Genomic DNA, 21832 nt, shown 5'->3' on the forward strand with positions numbered 1-21832 from the left:
TCCCCCACCATTTTTCTGTACTTATTTTCTTGTATTTGCATCTTTGCTTTCCTGATTACTTTTCCAGCTTCTTACTTTTTCCAGATATTGTTGCCATCTTCCTCTTTCTGTGATCTCTTGTAGTTTGAACACTAACTAAAAAAAAATTACGAAAAATTACGAAATTACGAAATAAATAAACCTTTTTATCCGTGCTATTTCAGCTACTGCTTTAGAAACCCATAGTGGTTTCTTTTCCCTCTCACTTTTATTTATCTTTTTACATAAAGATTTGACTTTACAATATCTACTTTTAGTTTTGCCTATCACTCCTTGACTTCTAGATTTTCCCATTGAGCCAACAACTTCTTGAAGTACTGGAAAAGGGATCTGAATGAAGAAAAAAGGGCATAATATAAGCACAGGCAAGTTAGAAGCAAAGCATAGATAAGAAAGGCAAAGAGAGAAGTTGAAAAGAAGCTTGTCATGGAAGGAAAAACTCATAATAGAAACATTTTCAGGTATATTGAAAATGAAAAGCCTGTGAGGGAGTCAGTTGGACCATTAGATGATCAAGGGGTAAAAGGGGCACATAGGGTTGACAAAGCCAAAGCAGAGAGACTGTATGAATGATTAGAATTTGGTGTATGTATTGAAATATACATCTTTAGCACCTCTTGTAGCCTCATTGGTCCACAAATACTGGCCACTCTTACATCTTCATTCCAACTTCTTAAGCAAGCCTTTAATAGCTTACAAACATGGTAAAATCATATATGATTATATGGTACATTCCTGGTTTATGGATATCAACATTGTGAATACAGAAGAAGACCCCATTTGGAAGAGTCATTGGTACTGTGGTGGCTGCTCAATCTGCTGGCAGTCTATTACTGGCCCCATTTGGCATGACGAGGTGACAGGAAAAGAGTATTATGCTCAATATTACACCGATTGCATGTCCTGCAACATTGTGTACGTGGTAGTTTGCCCTTGTGGCAAGAAATATATTGGAAGGACATCGCAGCCTGTTCTGTAAGCATATTGTTGAGCATCATAGGTATATTTCAACTCAAAAAATGCAAGCCCCTATGGTGCAATATTGCATTCAGATTTTCCATCAGTTTTCCAATCTTAAGTGTGATTGAGTGAGTGTGTGATAACATATGAGGAGGTGACCTTGCTTTCCAGTTAAATTACAGAGAACAATTTTGGATATTTTATCTTAATTCAATGCAATCCAATGGTCTCAATAATGAGATCGATTGGTATTCACTGTTATGAATTTGTTTGCATTTTTGACATCACTCAATGGTTGCTGATTGACAGGTTTTGGGCTTTAAATTCACCGGTTGTCTAAGAGGATTCTGTCTAATTACATTTCCAGTTTGGTGCCGTGATTTATGTGAATTTGTTTTAAAGCAGCAAAAACGTTTTACTTTGTATAATGTTTAAAAAAATGCTCAACATAATTTTTGTTTTTAGACCTCGATTACAAGATAGCACCTTGAAGAAGAACTTTGTTTGAAACACAGACCTGTATCGGGCTAGGAGAAGATGGGTGACTTTCAAGTAATTACTATTCTGCAGTAGTGTTTCCCTGTTATGTACGACTTCATATAAGATAAGATATGTTGCTGGACTATTAAGAACATAAGAACATAAGAAAATGCCATACTGGGTCAGACCAAGGGTCCATCAAGCCCAGCATCCTGTTTCCAACAGTGGCCAATCCAGGCCATAAGAACCTGGCAAGTACCCAAAAACTAAGTCTATTCCATGTAACCATTGCTAATGGCAGTGGCTATTCTCTAAGTGAACCTAATAGCAGGTAATGGACTTCTCCTCCAAGAACTTATCCAATCCTTTTTTAAACACAGCTATACTACCTGCACGAACCACATTCTCTGGCAACAAATTCCAGAGTTTAATTGTGCGTTGAGTAAAAAAGAACTTTCTCCGATTAGTTTTAAATGTGCCCCATGCTAACTTCATGGAGTGTCCCCTAGTCCTTCTACTATCTGAAAGAGTAAATAACCGATTCACATCTACCCGTTCTAGACCTCTCATGATTTTAAACACCTCTATCATATCCCCCCTCAGTCGTCTCTTCTCCAAGCTGAAAAGTCCTAATCTCTTTAGTCTTTCCTCATAGGGGAGTTGTTCCATTCCCCTTATCATTTTGGTAGCCCTTCTCTGTACCTTCTCCATTTTTATTATTTAATATTTATTCAGTTTTAAACATTTAATAATACAAGATCATTCTTGATTAAGAAAAGCATTAGGGTACAATTCATAATTGTTACTTAAATTAACAGTACTAAGGCAAATATATCCATAATGCAAATTTTAGTCCTCAAATATAAGGAACCAGTTTAATCTAATTTCTCATAATAAATATTTACTAATCTCAAGTAAATGTGCTTGCTACGTACTCTATATTTATTTTAGGGCTCACTGAACATATAGATAGATACTATGGAGATTCCAATTCAAGATTTCCCACTTGAGTTTTGTCACTTAGAAAAATTGATAATTGAGGAGGAGTGTAAAAAACAAAGGGGCGGATTTTCAGAGCCCTGCTCGCCTAAATCTGCCCAAAACCGGGCGGATTTAGGCTAGAAGGGCCCTGCGCGCCGGTGAGCCTATTTTACATAGGCCTACCGGCGCGCGCAGAGCCCCGGGACTCGCGTAAGTCCCGGGGTTCTCCGAGGGGGGCGTGTCGGGGGCGGGCCCGGTCGTCGCGGCGTTTCGGGGGTGTGTCGGCAGCGTTTTGGGGGCGGGTACGGGGGCGTGGCTATGGCCCAGGGCAGTCCGGGGGCGTGGCCGCGCCCTCCGTACCCGCCCCCAGGTCGCGGCCCGGCACGCAGGAGGCCCGCTCGCGCGCGGGGATTTACTTCTCCCTCCGGGAGGCGTAAATCCCCGGAGAAAGGTAAGGGGGGGGTGTAGACAGGGCCGGGCGGGTGGGTTAGGTATAGGAAGGGAGGGGAAGGTGAGGGGAGGGCGTTAGAGGATTCCCTCCAAGGCCGCTCCGATTTCGGAGCGGCCTTGGAGGGAACGGGGGTAGGCTGCGCGGCTCGGCGCGCGCCAGCTATACAAAATCGATAGCCTTGCGCGTGCCGATCCAAGTTTAAAATCCAGCGTACTTTTGTTTGCGCCTGGAGCGCAAACAAAAGTAGGCCTATTCGCGGAGTCTGAAAATCCGCCCCAAAGGATTTACCCTTGTATCCTATACAGCATTTACAAGGATATTTAAGGCGAAAGGTTGCCCCTATTTGGAAAACCTTTTCCCTAAATAACAAAAATTGTTTCCTCCTCTTCTGTGTTATTTTAGAGAAATCTGGGTAGATTCTTATGGCTAAAGTAAAAAATGGTTCTGTCCTATGTTTAAAAAATAATCGAAACACCCAGTCATGATCGGTTTCAAATACAAAAGTGATTAATAAAGGGGCACTCTATACTAGTTCACTATCGGATGTCTCCAAAATTTTGGAAAGATCCAGACTAGTTTCCAATTTATCAATAACTTGTGTTCCCTCCTGTTCTTCCTACTGTGTTCCTCTTCTATACATTGGAATGTAATAACTCTTCACTAATGGTGGAATAGTGTTCTCTGGTACTTTAAGGACTTCAATTAAATATTTCTTAAACATTTCTTTAGGTGTCACGTGTCGGAGCATTGGGAAATTAACAAATCGGAGGTTTTTCTTTCTATTAACATTTTCTAGATTCTCCAATTTTATTTGCAATATTTGATTTTCCTTTATCATTGTATCTTGTACCTTTTTTGTACTATCAATATCTCCCTTTATTTTCTCTAGTTCTTTAATTTCTTTATCTTTTCTTAATTCCATATTAATTAATTTTCCCTGTAGATTGTTTACTTTGTCTATCACTGGATTTACTTGAGCTATCATAGAATTCTGCAAGCTCACTATAGCTTCCATTATTGCATCCAATGTAACCACTTCGGGCTTGATTATCTGTGGAACACTTATTTTAGACAAATAAACAGAGTTGTCCATCTTTATTAAATCTTGATTGTTATCTCCTTGTACCAAGTTCGGTGAGGTGTTCTGTCCTATCCGGACATCCCCCGGACTTTCCATTCCAGACAATTCCAGGGAGCTTGGGCCTACTACTGGGGACCCTATTTCTGCGCCTTCCGCAGTTTTGGCCACCCTCCAAGGCCCCTGGGCTCTGAATATAGTCGGGTTTTCTGGTGGTTCCCTTTGGATCGGGGATAAAGATGTTGAAAGGTCCGATGGTGAGGCCTCAGAAACAAATTCAAGAGGCCCTTCCATCTGCGCCCCATCCGATCTTAATGTACGTTGCACATGTGAGTCCATTGGTCCTTTTATTTGATTACCAGGGATAGTTGTAGGCTCAACTCGCTCCCTGGCTCTCCTTTTCCTTGCAGAATGAGGCACTTTGATAATTATTTTACTCAGGACTTAATAGGAACCCACATTCAAAACACTCTCTTCTTGGCCCCTTAGAGAGGAGAAGTAATAATGAGAGGATTACTTACAGTTAGGAAGACAAACCATTCACTTAAATGTTCCTCGCAGAACCGACACAAAGCCGCACTAACGCGGCTTAGGACAAGCGCCGGCGACGTCAAGCGTCGCTGCAGGTCTGATTTTATGTGCCCAGTCGTCCCGCCTCGATGACGTCACACGGGGGCGGGGTTTCCAGCGTCGTCGGGGCTGGGTAGCCTCACCACAGGGAGCTCAGGGCCGGGCTGCCCTCACCTCCGCAGGTATTCTTTTTAATTTAGAAGCCTCTCTCCTCCTTCTCCTCCGAAATTGACTGCTGCAGGGCTGATTTTATGTGCCCAGTCGTCCCGCCTCGATGACATCACACGGGGGCGGGGTTTCCAGCGTCGTCGGGGCCGGGTAGCCTCACCACAGGGAGCTCAGGGCCGGGCTGCCCTCACCTCCGCAGGTATTTCTTTTTAATTTAGAAGCCTCTCTCCTCCTTCTCCTCCGAAATTGACTGCTGCAGGGCTGATTTTATGTGCCCAGTCGTCCCGCCTTGATGACGTCACACGGGGGCGGGGTTTCCAGCGTCGTCGGGGCCGGGTAGCCTCACCACAGGGAGCTCAGGGCCGGGCTGCCCTCACCTCCGCAGGTATTTCTTTTTAATTTAGAAGCCTCTCTCCTCCTTCTCCTCCGTGCTGCTGGACTATTTTTGAATCAAGACAATATATTTTAATTGCAAATGATAAAAACAAAATAAAAGTGGGACAATTTCACAGACTGATGATTATATATAAGGCCGAAGACATTTAAAAATGTTTAATTACATTATTCTGATGATGCCAATTATGAAGGTTTACATTTAAGAAATGTTTATTAAAAGTAATGTTGAGTAGGATTATGTATTTATGATGGTTGTTATTCACTCATCTTGATTTTGTTTTGGGGACTATTGTTTTTTGTAGAGATATACCCATATACCCATATGGATAAAGGTGAGCCAGTTGATATACTGTATCCGGATTTCCAGAAAGCATTTGACAAAGTCCCTCATAAGAGACCTCTTAGGAAATTAAAAAGTCATGGGATAGAAGGCAGTGTCCTATTGTGGATTGGGAACTGGTTAAAAGATAAGACTAAATGGTAAATTTTCCCAGTGGAGAAAGGTGAATAGTGGAGTGCCCCAGGGATCTGTTCTAGTACTACTGTTTTTTAATATATTTATAAATGACCTGGAAATGGGAACAACAAATGGGGAGATAAATCACATATCACACTGTCCCTTTAAGGACCACAAACGCTTCACCCTCAGCGGCCAATATTCATCGCCTGCCACAGCAATCTCAGAATGTCTCCATCTTTTCCGATCCCAATCCTCCCACACTGGCCACCTTCCAAAGGACATTCAACTCGACAGGCCCAGCACCACAACCTTAAAACCCTATCTCCAATCATGATCACTCCCTTCACCCAACTGCTAGACCTCACACTATTTTCGTTAACATTATTCAATGCGCAATCACTAACAAAGAAATCAGTAATACTAAACGACTACCTCACCGATGTGAAACCGGATATATGCGCAATTACTGAGACCTGGCTTAAACCCTCAGACTCTGCAATAATTAACCAACTACCCACAGAGACATATAACTTCTTCTCCATTCCACGCCAGGGAAGAAAAAAAGGAGGAGGTATCCTCCTAGCCACAAAAAAGGACCTCAGATTCACTCAGCACTCCACCAATACAAACTCTAAACTTGAAATTGGCTTCTTCTCTTCAGACAAACTACAAATTCTACTTGTCTACGCCCCTCCAGGTGTCCTGGAAACGGACGCCTCTCCTCTGGTCGAACTAACCACATCCCTCATCAATCTGGATGCTCCAACCATAATCTTAGGAGACTTTAACCTCCACGTCGACAACTCTAAACTATCACCCAACTGCGAAGCCTTACTCACAGCATACTCAGCTCTGGGTTTCACTCAACTAGTCAACAAACCCACACACAAAGCTGGCCACACGCTTGACCTCATCTTCGTCAATACAGCAATCAAACCTGTTCAGCACCCCACTTACACGAAGGTCCCTTGGTCAGATCACTCCCTCATAACATCTTCATTCTCAATAAAAGACACCAGTCCACCTCGCATACCCTCCCCCTGCTTCACTTACAGGAAAACATGCTCCATGGAAGATCTTAGCAATCACTTATCATCACATCTCACTCAAGTAGACCTCACCAATCCTAATTCAGCTCTACGTTCTTGGAACAACATCACGGAATCCATTGCCAACAAGCTATGCCCTCTAACAACAAAAAAACCGCACCCCAATTCATCCAAAAGACAACCGTGGTTTACCCCAGAGCTAAAAAATCTCAAACTACTGCTAAGACAAAACGAGGCTAAATGGCGCAAAAACCCAAGCACCACCACGCTATCTACCTATAAATCAACTCTTCAACAATACAAATCCAATACACTAAGATCCAAGAGGAACTATTACGCATCCAAGATCCACCACCTAGTCTTCGATGCTAAAGCCCTCTTTAGCTACGTTTCTAACCTCACACAAACAAGCCCTCCAGAAATAGCTCTCACCCAAGCTAAATCTAAAGCGGAAGAACTAGCAATATTTTTCAACAACAAAATCAGCAAACTTCTAACCCAGCTTCCCTCTAACACCGTTTATACATCAACCTCACCTCAGACCGCCGTCAACAACACCCGCTTAGCTGAACTGGAACTCACTTCCTCCATCGAGATCCAAGATATCCTACGGAAAATGAAACCTTCCTCTCACCCATCGGATCACATCCCCTCGAAATTGCTTCTATCAATTCCTGACGCCATCTCCAAATCCCTGTCAGACATCATAAACTGCTCAATACAACAAGGATCTTACCCAGATGACCTCAAAATGGCCTCGCTCAAACCACTACTCAAGAAACCAAACCTAGATCCTAATGACCCAAACAACTACCGACCGATCGCCAAACAACTACCAAACAACTACCAAACAACCAAACAACTACCGACCGATCGCCAACCTCCCCTTCATAGCCAAGATTATGGAGAAATTGGTGAATACCCGTCTCTCAAATTACATTGAAGAAAACAACCTCCTATTCCCATCACAATACGGATTCCGCAAAACACTTAGCACAGAGTCACTCCTCATCTCCTTAACAGATCACCTCATCTTGGGCCTTGATAAAGGTCAATCATTCTTACTGATCCTACTGGACCTCTTGTCAGCCTTTGACACCGTTAACCATTCCCTACTCATTAACCAGCTAGCCTCCTTAGGTATATCAGGCACAGCACTCTCCTGGTTCATATCATTTCTCAGCAATAGAGGATACAAGGTCAAGCTACAGAACAAAGAATCCTCACAACACCCTTCATCAGTAGGAGTCCCACAGGGCTCTTCCCTGTCTCCTACTTTATTTAACATTTACCTCACACCGTTATGCCAACTTCTCACCGACCTCAACCTCAAACATTTCCTGTACGCTGATGATATACAGGTCCTGATCCCCATTAAGGATTCCCTCGCAAAAACGCTGTCTTACTGGAACACATGCCTTCAAAAAATTCAACTCCTCCTCACCAGCCTGAACCTGGTACTAAATTCAGGCAAAACAGAACTCCTACTCATCACCTCTGAGAACAGCACCATCATAACCAACACAGCAAGACACACCAACAATTACACAAGTGAGAGACCTAGGAGTCCTAATTGACAATCGTCTGAATTTCAAAGCTACTATCAACAAAACAACCAAAGACTGTTTCTACCAACTACAGGTGCTGAAAAGAATTAGACCTCTTTTCCATGCCCAAGATTTCAGAACCATACTGCAAGCAATCATTTTTTCAAAACTGGACTATTGTAACAGCATCCTACTTGGTCTTCCCGCCTCTTACACCAAACCGCTGCAGATGGTACAAAATGCAGCTGCACGAATACTGACAAACTCCAGGAGAAGGGATCACATAACCCCCATCTTAAAGAACCTCCACTGGTTACCCATACACTTTAGAATAATATACAAGGCCATTCTTACCACATACAAAAATATCCATCTACTGGCTCCCATTGACCTACAGATCCCTCTCCAACTACATAACTCGTCAAGACCGACAAGAGATGCATACAAAGGATCACTACAGGTACCACCGCCCAAATCCACCAGACACATCACGCTAAGAGATCGGGCATTCTCTACAGCCATTCCACCGTTATGGAACTCTATCCCCTCTAACATCAGACTGGAAACATGCATCTCAACCTTCAAAAAAAGACTAAAGACATGGATATTCATACAAGCATTCCCGGACTCAAACTAATATATCTCATCCTCGCCAATCCTTATCTCCAATTACACCATGATTAACCATCTCCATTATTGTTTACATGTTTGAATTAATAACCTGTCCTTTCTCTTCTTTCTCTGCCAAGTTCCAATCTCCCTGTTATATGTAACTGCATTTTCCGCACCACTGTTTTTAGTTTATGTTTATGATGCACCCCTGTTCTATGTGAACCAGCATGATGGGACTGCGTTCCCGAATGCCGGTATATAAAAACCCAAAATAAATAAATAAATAAATAAAATAAAATTTTCCGATGATACAAAATTATTCAAAGTAGTTAAATCACAAGAAGATTGTGAGAAATTGCAAGAGGACCTTGCAAAACTGGGAGACTGGGCATGCAAATGGCAAATGAAATTTAATGTGAACCAGTGCAAAGTGATGCACATAGGGAAGAGTAAACCAAGGTTTCACATTAGGAGTCACCACTCAGGTAAAGGAACTAAGTGTCATCGTTGAAAATATGTTGAAATCTTCTGTTCATTGTGTAGCTACAGCCAAGAAAGCAAATAAAATGCTAGGAATTATTAGGAAAGGAATGATTTGATTTTAATTTTAAATTATACTTTCCCACCCACCTCACACCCCTTCCCCTCCCTCCCTCCCCTCGCCCTGCCCCTCAGCCTACCCTCCCCCCCTCTCCCTCCCCTACCCTCCCTCAAATCTCTATTCCTTGGTTTCATTTATTGTTTATTTTGTTGTATTTTGTTTTTGGTTTGTTTTTTGCTCTTGCGTTAGTAATATCATACTGTTTTATTGTCATATTGTTATACTGTATCTCCCACCTGAGTTCATTGTAAACCGGCATGATGTGCTTCATGAATGTCGGTAAATAAAAGTTAATAAATAAATAAATAAATAAATAAAACAGAGAATATAATAATGCATTAGGGGATGCATGAATATGATCACCTCACTCATTGCACAAGAAATTGTAGGCAAAACAGCAGGATTTTAAAGGTCAGGCTAATAGAGGAGAAGGGAGGCTATTAAACTAGGAGGGGGTTGGAAGTCCTATCCCTTAATTAGGTAAACTGGGAACAAACTGGGAAAATGGCCAATGGTGTCGGCACATGTGGCTTTTAAAATCCCTCCACTTACATGGTAAAAGTGGCATTTGTGTACACAGACATGTACCTACTTAAAATTGTGCTTGTGTGCACATGTGCACGCAGCCAGGCTATTTTATAACTTATGTGCATATACATGCACATGTTATAAAAGAGGTATGGCTAAATTCCTGGAGGAAATGTCCATAAATAATTATTAAGGAGCACTTGGGGAACTCCACTCTTACTCAACGCACAATTAAGCACTAGAATTTGTTGCCAGAGGATGTGGTTTGTGCAGTTAGTATAGCTGGATTTAAAAAGATTTGGATAAGTTCTTGGAGGAGAAGTCCATTAACTGCTACTAATCAAGTTGACTTAGGGAATGGCCTCTGCTATTACTGGCATCAGTAGCATGGGATCTTCTTGGTGTTTGGTTACTTGTCAGGTTCTTCTGGCCTGGTTTGGTCTCTGTTGGAAACAGGATGCTGGGCTTGATGGACCCTTGGTCTGACCCAGCTTGGCAATTTCTTATATTCTTAAGCAGCATGGAATCTATTTACCCCTTGGGATCCTGCCAGGTATTTGTGATCTAGAGTGGCCAATGTTGGAAACAGGATAATGAACCTATGGTCTAACCCAGTATGGCAAATCTTATGTTCTTTCATTCTTATGTCCTCCTCCTTGTAAACAAAGTTAGTTTTACTGAAGTCAAGTATCCTTAGAAAGAGTCATCACCACCTGTGCTCTAATACTGAACCACACTATCCGATGATCACTGGATCCCAGATGATCATCCACTACAACATCAGAACTGTTATGACTTGTAGGTATGTTGGCCCTGGGCCGAGGTGAGAGATGTTACCACCTACAGGGATGCGCCCTGTGAGCCTCACCATTGGGAGGTGCAGTCTCAGCGGACGTCAGACACAGCTGTGGAATAGAGTCTTTATTAGAGAGGTAGAAAGGCAGAGCCCGCATAGCGGGGGTGCAGGAGAAAGTAACAAGGTCTGTGCAGAGGGGTATACTCAGAGGGAATACCTCAGAAGTGGAAATCCGATAATGGCCCACAGAGTGGGGTACTCTGAAGAAGTTACTCCGTAGGGATGATGTGTTAGTGGTCTGCAGCGCAGGGTACCCCGAGGAATTCCTCACTCCAAGATGGTATGGTAGTGGCCCGAGGTACGGGGTACACTAGAGAGGATCCCACAATAAAGCTGGTACATTAGTGGTCCATGGAGTCAAAGTACTCACAGAGTGGTAGTTCCAGGAAAGGTCCCAGGGAACGGGAACAGACAGCAGTCCAAAGCAGAAGGACCTCCAAGGAGCGGGTACCCAAAGCGTCTCACGCCGAAGTGCAGGAAATGGAACAGGAAATCCGTAAGAGTGAAGCGGATTCAGCAATGAGGAAACTCCTTGCTAACTCGTCAATAGGCAGGGCCAGCCAGCTTAAGTATTGCAGCGTGAAGACGTCATCCAGAGGGGACACCCCCGAGGTTCCCGCCATGATGTGCTTAAGACTGGCCCATGCTCGCGCGCGCTTAAGTGATCCCGAAGGCAAGATGGCGGTCGGCAGCACCCATGCTGTCCCGGGAATGCCAGGAGGGCCGGCGGTAGCCGCCACTTTCCCCAATGATCTCAAAGCAGTAAAGAAAGAGGTGAGCATTAGTGGTCGCAGCTGTCTGTGACCAACGGGCGTAACAAGAACACTGTCCCCATTGATAAATACCTGGTCTAGTATCACCCCCTCCCATGAGGGTTCCATTAATTCACTCTGCAGAGAATACAGGATCACTCTTCTTCTAGAAGATTCTACAGCCAGAACGTCCCAATCAATATCCAGCATATTCAAATCACCTATCAGTAGCATACTCCCTTCATAGCAACTTTAAAATCCTCCATAACAATTTTATCAATTTCTTTTGCCTGCAAAGGAGATCTGTATATCACATCAATATAGATGAATGTTTCATTCCCTCTTCCAGATTAACCTAGAGAACCTCTTCCTTACCTCATAAGCTCTGCAGCTCTATTCCTTTAATATTATTTTTTTATATATATAGTGCATTCTTCCTCTCTTTTTTCCTACCCTATCCTTTCTGAATAGGTTGTAGCTCAGAATAACTGTATACCAGTCATGGTTTTCCATGTACCTCATGTCAGTGATCGCCACTACTTCCAAGTAAGCCTCTTCCATTACTGCCTTTTGATCTGGAACTTTATTTCCCATTCTATGGGAACTCGTATACATAGCTTACCAGAACTCGTATACATAGTTTACCAGACGTCAGCCTTCTTTCTCATTTCTATACAGAATATTTAATATTTTACTTACCTAAGGGCTTTTTTCACCTATTCCAATGATCCTAGTTTAAACCTCTCCTCAGTAGATTTGCCAGTCTGTATTAGAAGGCACTTTGCCCCTTCTTCAATAGGTAGGCACCAACTCTGTTCAACAGTCTTTGGAATGCCATCCCATTGTCCAGGAAGCCAAAATGCTCCCATTGCCATCAGCTGCACAAGCATTCATTTACCTCCAGAATGGGAGCTTCTCTGCTTCAGTCTTTATCCTCGACTGGGCGAATTGAGGAGGAAAACACCTGAGCACTCACAGTGATGAGAAAAAGTTTGTGAGCCTCAAGTATAATTTAAAATTAAAAGTTCTTACCATAATATCCTTATTTAATTTAACTACGTCTTTTCTTATGCTATAAAAAGAGTATAAATTGAACCTTTGTCTCTTGAGACACAATGATGTTCAAAGTAAAAACAACAAGACTAATTCAGAATTCATTCATTTATTTTTGTCTGCTGGTCAGATGTTTAGCTGAGAGGATGCCTGAACTAGCCGAATCTGCTCCTGCTCCCAAAAATGGCTCTAAGAAAGCAGTGAGCAAGACCCAGAAAAAAGACAGCAAGAAGAGAAAAAGAAGCAGGAAAGAGAGCTATGCTATCTGTGTACAAAGTGCTGAAGTAGATTAATCTGGACATGGGCATTTCCTCCAAGACCATGAATATCATGCACTCCTTCATGAATGACATATTCAAGGGCATTTCTTCAAATGCCTCCTGCCTGGCTCATTTCAACAAGCACTTGACCATCACTTCCAGAGAGATCCAGACTGCCGTGCGCCTGCTACTGCCTGGTCAACTGACCAAACATAAGAACATAAGAACATAAGAAATTGCCATGCTGGGTCAGACCAAGGGTCCATCAAGCCCAGCATCCTGTTTCCAACAGAGGCCAAACCAGGCCACAAGAACCTGGCAATTAGTAATTACCCAAACACTAAGAAGATCCCATGCTATTGATGCAATTAATAGCAGTGGCTATTCCCTAAGTAAACTAGATTAATAGCCGTTAATGGTCTTCTCCTCCAAGAACTTATCCAAACCTTTTTTGAACCCAGCTACACTAACTGCACTAACCACATCCTCTGGCAACAAATTCCAGAGCTTTATTGTGCATTGAGTGAAAAAGAATTTTCTCCGATTAGTCTTAAATGTGTTACTTGCTAACTTCATGGAATGCCTCCTAGTCCTTCTATTATTCGAAAGTGTAAATAACTGATTCACATCTACTCGTTCAAGACCTCTCATGATCTTAAAGACCTCTATCATATCCCCCTCAGCAGTCTCTTCTCCAAGCTCAACAGCCTTTCCTCATAGGGGAGCTGTTCTATCCCCTTTATCATTTTGGTTGCCCTTCTCTGTACCTTCTCCATCGCAAATATATCTTTTTTGAGATGCAGTGACCAGAATTGTGCGGTCTCACCATGGAGCGATATAGAGGCATTATGATATTTTCTGTTTTATTAACCATTCCCTTCCTAATAATTCCTAACATTCTGTTTGCTTTTTTGACTGCTGCAACACACTGAGCCGATGATTTTAAAGTATTATCCACTATGATGACTAGATCTTTTTCCTGGGTGGTAGTTCCTAATATGGAACCTAACATTGTGTAACTACAGCAAGGGCTATTGTTCCCTATATGCAACACTTTGCACTTGTCCACTTGTCCACATGAAGCATCCAAGGGGACCAAGGCAGTGACCAAGTACACAAGCTCCAAATAATGCTAAGAAAATCTACAGCTAGTGTGCAGGAATTAAGTGATCCCTTAGTTTCTGTACAACTAATTGATTAATTAGAATTGGATGCTTAAATAATTGAGCAACAAGTAAACCATCCTGCAGAGTAAATCTATTCAACTAAGTTTGGGCATCTTGTCCTATGTAAAGGTTTAAAAGGTTTTGAGTTTGGTCTTCACCATAAAAGTTAGAGGGAACTCATCATATCATGATCAATAGACAATTCAATGGACTTACAAAAAAGAGATACAAGACTATTTCTAAATATTTGAGGCTGCATCCATCCACCATGAGACAGTAAGTCTACAAATGGAAAAAGCTAAAGACTGCATTGGCTCTATCCAGGAGTTGTCAACCTGCCAAGCTAACCCTAAGAGCAAACATGAAAATCATCATGAAATTACAAAGAATCCCAAACTAATATCTAAAGACATGCAGACCTCTCTTGCTTTGGCTGATTATTATTATTATTATTACAGATTTTTCTATACTGCCTATAACAGAAAAACTGTGCTAAGTGGTGAGCAATAAATCAAATAACTAAACAAAAACAGGTTCTAAACATTTCAAAGTAATCAGCAAATCAAATAAAACATTGATATGAGGGTTCATGCAACACCCATCAGGAAAAAACTGAATGGTAATGATGTTCGTGTAAGGATAGCTACGAATAAACTATTGCTTATTAAAAAGAATATTTCTACCTGTCTCATTTTTGCCAAATATCATCTGGATGACACACAAGTCTTCTGGAATAATTTTTATTCATTAGATAAGTCAAAATTTGAATATTTTGGTCAGAAAAACATATATTTGGCAAAAGTAACCCCAACTGCCTTCCAAAATAATAACGTCATACTGATTGTCAAGCATAGTGGTAGAGGTATCATGGTATGGGTCTGTTTTGCTGAATCAGGGCCTGGATGAATTGCCATCATTGATGGAACCATGAATTCTTCTTTATATCAGAAAAGTCTAGAGGAGAAGGTCAGGCCATCCATCCTTGAGCCGAAACTAAGCCAAAGGTTGGTCAAGCAGGGTTGAACAACCCTATAAATTCAGGTAAATCTACTACAGAATGGTTAAAAAAGAAAATATTTCTTGTTTTGGATTGGTAACATCAAAATCATGACCCAAACCTGAAGCGAGCTCTTCATGCAGGAAAACCTTCCGGTGTCATAGCTGAAACAGTTCTGTATAGAATAATGGGCCAAAATTCCTCAAGGGGGATATATGAGAGACTGATCAACAGTTACAGAAAACATTTAGGGGTAGATTTTCAAATACCGCGAATAGGCGTACTTTTGCTGGCGCATCAGGCGCAAGCAAAAGTACGCGGGATTTTAGTAGATACGCGCGTAGCCGCGCGTATCCGCTAAAATCCGGGATCGGCGCACGCAAGGCTATGGATTCTGTATAGCCGGCGCACGCCAAGCCGCGCAGCCTACCCCCGTTCCCTCCAAGGCCGCTCCGAAATCGGAGCGGCCTCGGAGGGAACTTTCTTTTGCCCTCCCCTCACCTTCCCCTCCCTTCCCCTACCTAACCCACCTGCCCGGCCCTGTCTAAACCCCATCCTTACCTTTGTCGGGGGATTTACGCCTCCCTCTGGGAGGCGTAAATCCCCGTGCGCCAGCAGGCCGCTAGCGCACCGGGACGCGACCTGGGGGCGGGTACGGAGGGCGCGGCCACGCCCCCGGACCGCCCCGGGCCATAACTGCGCCCCCGGGCCCGCCCCCAAAACGCTGCCGACACGCCCCGAAAACAGTGTGGCGCTCGGCCCCGCCCCCGACACGCCCCCCTCCGAAAACCCCGGGACTTACGCGAGTCCCGGGGCTCTGCGCGCGCCGGTAGGCCTATGTAAAATAGGCTCACCGGCGCGCAGGGCCCTTCTCGCCTAAATCCGCCCGGATTTGGGCGGATTTAGGCGAGCAGGGCTCTTAAAATCCGCCCCTTATTGAAGCTGTTAATTCTCAAGAATGCCAACAGTTTCTGAATGAACGGTTTTCATATTTTTTCACACAAGGATATTTATTTATTTATGTATTTTAAAATCTTATATACCACAAAATCCAAAAATATATTTTTCAATACGGTTGCTTATAGTTAAATCTTTGGTTGAATAAATAATAAAAATATATCCTTGTAGTCTGAGTTATTTTGTTCCATGAAATTATCTTTCTTTCTGACCAGGGTTTAGATTAATGCTGTGAAGAACAGCTGGAGAGGGGGTGTTGTAGAGATCACCACCTGGAGGGGCACAGTATGGCAGGACTGGAACTTGGAATGGGCAGTCTAGTGCGACTGAGCAAGAGTAAGTGCAGGCTGAGCTGGAGCTCAGGAATGGAGTAGAGGCTGCAGTGGAGGTCTGGACTAGAGTGCAGGCTGAGCTGGAGTCCTGGAAGCTAGAGACACTGGAACAAATTGGATCTGAGTGGAGGTAAGAGTAGACTACAACAGCTGGAACAGATTGGATCTGAGTGCAGGTAAGAGTGGACTGGAACAGCTGGAACAGAATCGATCTGAGTGCAGGTAAGGGTAGAATGGAACACAATGGAGCTGAATGGAGGTAAGAGTGAACTGGAACACATTGCAGCTGAGTGGAGATAGGAGTGGACTGGAACACATTGGAGATGAGTGGAGGTAGGAGAGAATTCAGGAACTCAGGGACAGACTGGAAGACAGGACTCAGGTAGGACAGAACCAGATAGGATAAACAAAGAGCATAAAACACAGAGCCCAAAGACTGCAATACAGGAAAGCCCCAAGGGGCTAGCCAGAGAGAGGCCTACTGAGAGGGGAGAGACCTAGGAAGTCTCAGGATAGGCCAGGAGCCAGGAAACAGAGAGGCTTAGATTAGGCCACAAGATAAGGAAGGGTCGGAATAACCACAGGCCACAGAGCAAGGCACAAGGAAGAAGGCCGGTTGACCAGAAGACAACAACAAGGAAAGGCAGAATTAGAAGTCCCAAAGGCCATAGGAACACAAAAAGCAGTACTGTGAAAAGAAAGCCTGGAGGCCATGAAGAAATACCAGGAAAAGTCCTTGGAAGACCTCAAGCAAGAGTGGCTAGAGAAGGGAGCCTAGGATGATTCGATGCCGAAGCATTGAGGCATGGGAGAGACAGAGTTAAATAGGGCTGGAGTCTGGGTATAGTACAGGCAGGAGAGAAGGGCTTGGCCAGCCAGGGGAAAGAGCTCACAGAGGTCCCCTACTGGCATGGAGGCTTTAGAACTGGCTGAAGACAGGAACCAGAGACTTGCTGGAGAATGTAGTTTGAAGCCAGGCTCATCAGGATCTTCTGGTGGAGGGGAGGCTATGCAGTAGTTGGAAATGCAACAATTAAGATCTATTCAGAAGAACTCCAAAAAATTCAGGAATACTCCCAGTTCAGAAAGCAGCTAAGTTCTAGATCTTCTGCCAAGCTTTCTCTACCAAACCTGAAAAGCAGACATTAAATGTCACTCATGGTATACTACCTCAAATGTTTTAAATGCATTGCTGAATGAACATTATTACCATAGTACTTAATTTGAATACATCATTATTATTTCTCCTTTATGTTGCAGAGTTTAGTTAATGTTTATTATATAAAATGTAGTGCTGAGGTGCACCTTAAGTTGTCACATGCTGCTATTTGAATGTATTATAAACTACTTTGGGTGAATCATGTATTCAAAAAAGCAAGTAATAAATACAAATAAATAAATACATGTTTTAAATATAAATTATGCTGTAATACAGACTCTTCTGAGGGTTCACAAACTTTTTCTCAGCACTGTATCTGTATTACCTTCTCTCCCTGAGTCATGAATTCACACTTGATGTGATCCAGGGGCACACCTAGCAGTATCATATGTGCCAACATGGATGAGCTGCATTGGTTTAGTCAGTAGGCTTGATAATTGTTGGCAATATTTCTATGATGTTTCAAATCATAACAGATAGCACAAATCCTATAACAGCATGTCTGGTTATCAGATGGATGTCGGTGACCTTCAGAAGAGAGTCACCAACCACTACTACCCTTGCTTCCTAGACACAGTGGAAGCTGATCCTGCAGTTTTAGGGTATATGAGCTTAGATTCCTCCTTATACTGAGATGGTTTCTCCACTTCTACTTTCAGGGCTGTATATTGGTTCTTCAGCCTGAGTGAAGCTGGAATTGGTGTGATGATTCTATTTGCTTTGATAATCTTTGTTCAGTTGTCATCTTGTGGTCCAGTTTTTCTTCTCTGGAGTTTTCCATATTAGATACATCAAGAAGCATTTAATCAATATGGTCCTCATTGTCATGGATGCTTCTAAGTCTTGCTATATCCTCTTTCAGTTCTGCCACCTGTTTTTTGAGTGAATCAACCTATAGGCATATTTCATACTATCTGGTTCCTTGCTGTGAATCAGGATATCTGACTGGACAGAGGCAGAAATAATAACTGTAGTGGCAGCTTTGCCATGTTTTCCAGCCATACTTCTGCTCTTCTGAGTACATTGATACCTGTAGAAGAAATTATGAAAGAGACCTACCAAGTTCCCTACCTTTTCCTCAACTGATCTGCAAATACAATCAGCTGACTTCCTTTCTGTGAAATCTCACTCTGATACACTGATTCTCTTTCTGTAGCCCTGTTTGTTTGCACATGTTTAAATATGAGGTATGGCCTAATGTATCTTATCTTTATGTTATCTCTATCTGGTATGTAGTCTTTAAAGAGTCCTGTTGCTTTGGATACAAAATATCAGACCAACTAAACATAATTACCTGAAGGATAAAATATGGCATTAATAATTAATCTCCCCCTGAACCTTACTTAAGTGTTATATTCTTACAAATTACTAACAATCTAAACTACTTATGTTTCTATTTCAACTAATTTCAATTTATTCTGAGTATTCCAAGCCCTGATTAGTGGAATAGTCTATACAGTAAGAACAGAAAGTGGTTTGGGAGGCAGGGACTCTAAGAAAAAAAAGAAATCTCCTAAGAGCAAAACAGCAATTTCCCTCAATAAACTAAGCAGTAATGCTAATCCGGCAAACCAAAAAAATCAATGTGAAAAAATATCTTGATTTCAAAAACAACTGAGAAGCAATGAAAACAATATCCTTTTCAAAATTAAGTCACAACACTTGAATCAATAGCCAGAACAAAAGTACCTGTGCTTATAATTGAGACCCTAAATAAACCTTTTCTAGCTAAAGGGATTAACAGCTAGATTCATCAAAATATGATAAATTTCTCATGAATAAAGCCCACGATAAGGAAAAGGGATATAGCTATGAGTTACTGTACTGTGTGCTATTTTAGTGCTTTGCATAGGTGTTTTATTGCACCTGTGATATTTTTGCAATGCATTTTCTTATTTTTGGGTAGCTCATGGAGAGATAGAGAGAGAGAGAAAGAGAGAAAGCCTCTTGGTGGCACATCTAGTAGTCAACTATTTATACCACTATAAGAGGGCTTGTTAGTAACTCGAGGTGAGGTCTTGGCGGCGTTTTAGGGTTTTGGGGCCAGTTTTATATACACAGTGAGACGTACGAACAGCACAGTACACATCAGTGAAGATGTGATGTGATTTTGAGTGAAGAAAGTCACACCAAGATGAGATTTCTACACCCTAGCTTGATAGTACCCTGGTAGAGTCCATCTAGCTAGTGTGAGAGAACATTGTAGAAATCTCACTCCAAATCACATCAAATCTTCACTGATGTGTACTGTGCTGTTTGTAGGTCTCACTGTGCATGAAAAACTGGCCCCAAAAGCCTAGACCACCATCAATACCTCACCTTGAGTTACAAGCGTACCCTCTTATAGTGGTATAAATAGTTGACTACTATATATGCTGTTTTTTTCTCTCTCTCTCTCCCTCCCCTGAATTTATGATATATATTGCACAGCTTAACACTAGAAAAAAAGGTGTAGTTATTTCCAGTGATAACATGTATTATGCTGTGTTAATGCCCCTCATTTTCAAAGATCCCACCCATTCTCCTCCCCTTTGAATACATTTTCAAAATTTGCATTTGTGTTGAGCGACACGATAAATAACGCATGCATTATGGTGTTATTCAAGCCCTAGTGCCTGTAATAATGGCCTAACTCATTTTGATGAATGGCTCTGTAAGTTCTTTATCAGTTTACTTTTTCAAGAACTCAATTTTCAAGGCCACTCAGCTGCAGGTAAATAGCAATTTACCCCTGTAAACTGGGTATCTGAAAATTGTCCTCCCCCATCTAATCCAGCTAAAATTACATGGGATTTTCCATGGCACTTTATACTTGTAGCTGGACTATGAGGCAGTGTTTCCAAAGTCATGTTTAGGTTAGCAGAGGAAAATAATGCATGTAAATGGATTTTCAAATTTTCATATTTTTTGTTCCATTGAAATTTCACCTGCACAAAAATTAAGTGCACAATCCATAGGTACAAATTCTGCATGAACTTTGCTCCTGGGTACCAAGGAATAGTTTTTGTTTGAAGCCTTGGAAGTTGAAAGGAACTCTTTACCTGTGTTAATTGTATCAGGGCTTGAGCTCTGAATATAGGTCATCCAAGATAATAAAAATATGCCATTCTTGCAAGAGCTGAATTACAAACAGAGGTAATTTTTCTGGCTTGAATTCAGCTGCTGAGACCTTATTTTGAAGGGGAGATATTTTTTCTTCATTGATTTTATTTGGTTTACGTTTGAAAAAATATTGCATTGCTTTTTTGTTTGGTGGGTATTATTAGTGCTTAGCTATGGAAAGGAATAGTAGATGAGAAAGGAAACCCTCCCGCACCCCAGCTCTCACCCATCCCCCACCTATCCCTTCCTTCCATTCTAACATGACATTGGTTGGCAGAGAAACACAAAGGAAGTTATTTAGATACTTTTAGTCATTTGTGAAATCAGAACACTTAATTAAAGTTAAGGGGGAGCTTAATTTGTAATACTTTAGTAAATCCTTCAGGTAATTATTTTTATTATGACTGATCTTTAGTAATTAAGGCAACAGGATTCTTTATAGAATACACTCATACACTTTTATATAATAAAAAAGGGTTTTGTAAAATTTTGTTTAATTATCTATTAGTAACCTTAAATAAATAAATGCGAAATTAACCCTAATGAAAATTATAAGAAATAGTAGGTCCTCTTTATTTACGCCCACTGTGGATCCATCGTCTAGTGGGCGTAAATAAAGAGGAGGCAGCAAAACACTGCACAGAGCGGCAGTAGCCACAGAGGCGTTCACGGAGTGGGATGCCAGTGGCCAGTAGGTGCTCCACCTTCAGGCAGCAAAACACTGCACGGAGCGGCAGTAGCCACAGAGGCATTCACGGAGCGGGATGCCAGTGGCCAGTAGTTGGTGTTCCACCTTCACAGAGGGCTGCCATCTCCAAATAAAACTAAAACAAGAAACAAACAAACAAAGCAGGGATGGGTAGGAGTATGGGGCAGGGGTGCGGCCTGCTTGTTGCGGCGGTTGCTACCCCTGATTGAGCTGGATGTTCACTGGGATGCGGATACAGCGCTGCTCTCTGCATGGTGGAGGGGTAGAAGGGAGTTGGGGCCGGAGGGTGCTGGAAGCCAATAGTGATGGGTGGGAGGGAGAAAAAGGGTGGGAAAAAATAAATAAAGAAAGAAATAAATGGATGAACCTCGTGGCTTGCTGGGCAGACTGGATGGGCCGTTTGGTCTTCTTCTGCCGTCATTTCTATGTTTCTATATAAGAGATCATAGGTAGAGTAAGATCGTAGATTCAAAGAAATTACTAGTCCTCTTTTCAGGAAAGAATTGCTTTGTACCAGAAAGGGGAGAGAGAGCAAATTATTTAGGTGATTTTGTGTCATCTACACAAAG

General features: G+C 42.2%; 1 pseudogene; it reads left to right on the forward strand.

The window, feature by feature from the left end:
- Positions 1-12727: 12727 nt before the first annotated feature.
- Positions 12728-13971, forward strand: LOC115093194 (annotated as a pseudogene).
- The last annotated feature ends 7861 nt before the right edge of the window (positions 13972-21832 follow it).

This window comes from Rhinatrema bivittatum, chromosome 6, assembly GCF_901001135.1.
Source record: "Rhinatrema bivittatum chromosome 6, aRhiBiv1.1, whole genome shotgun sequence".
Classification (NCBI taxonomy): Eukaryota; Metazoa; Chordata; class Amphibia; order Gymnophiona; family Rhinatrematidae; genus Rhinatrema; species Rhinatrema bivittatum.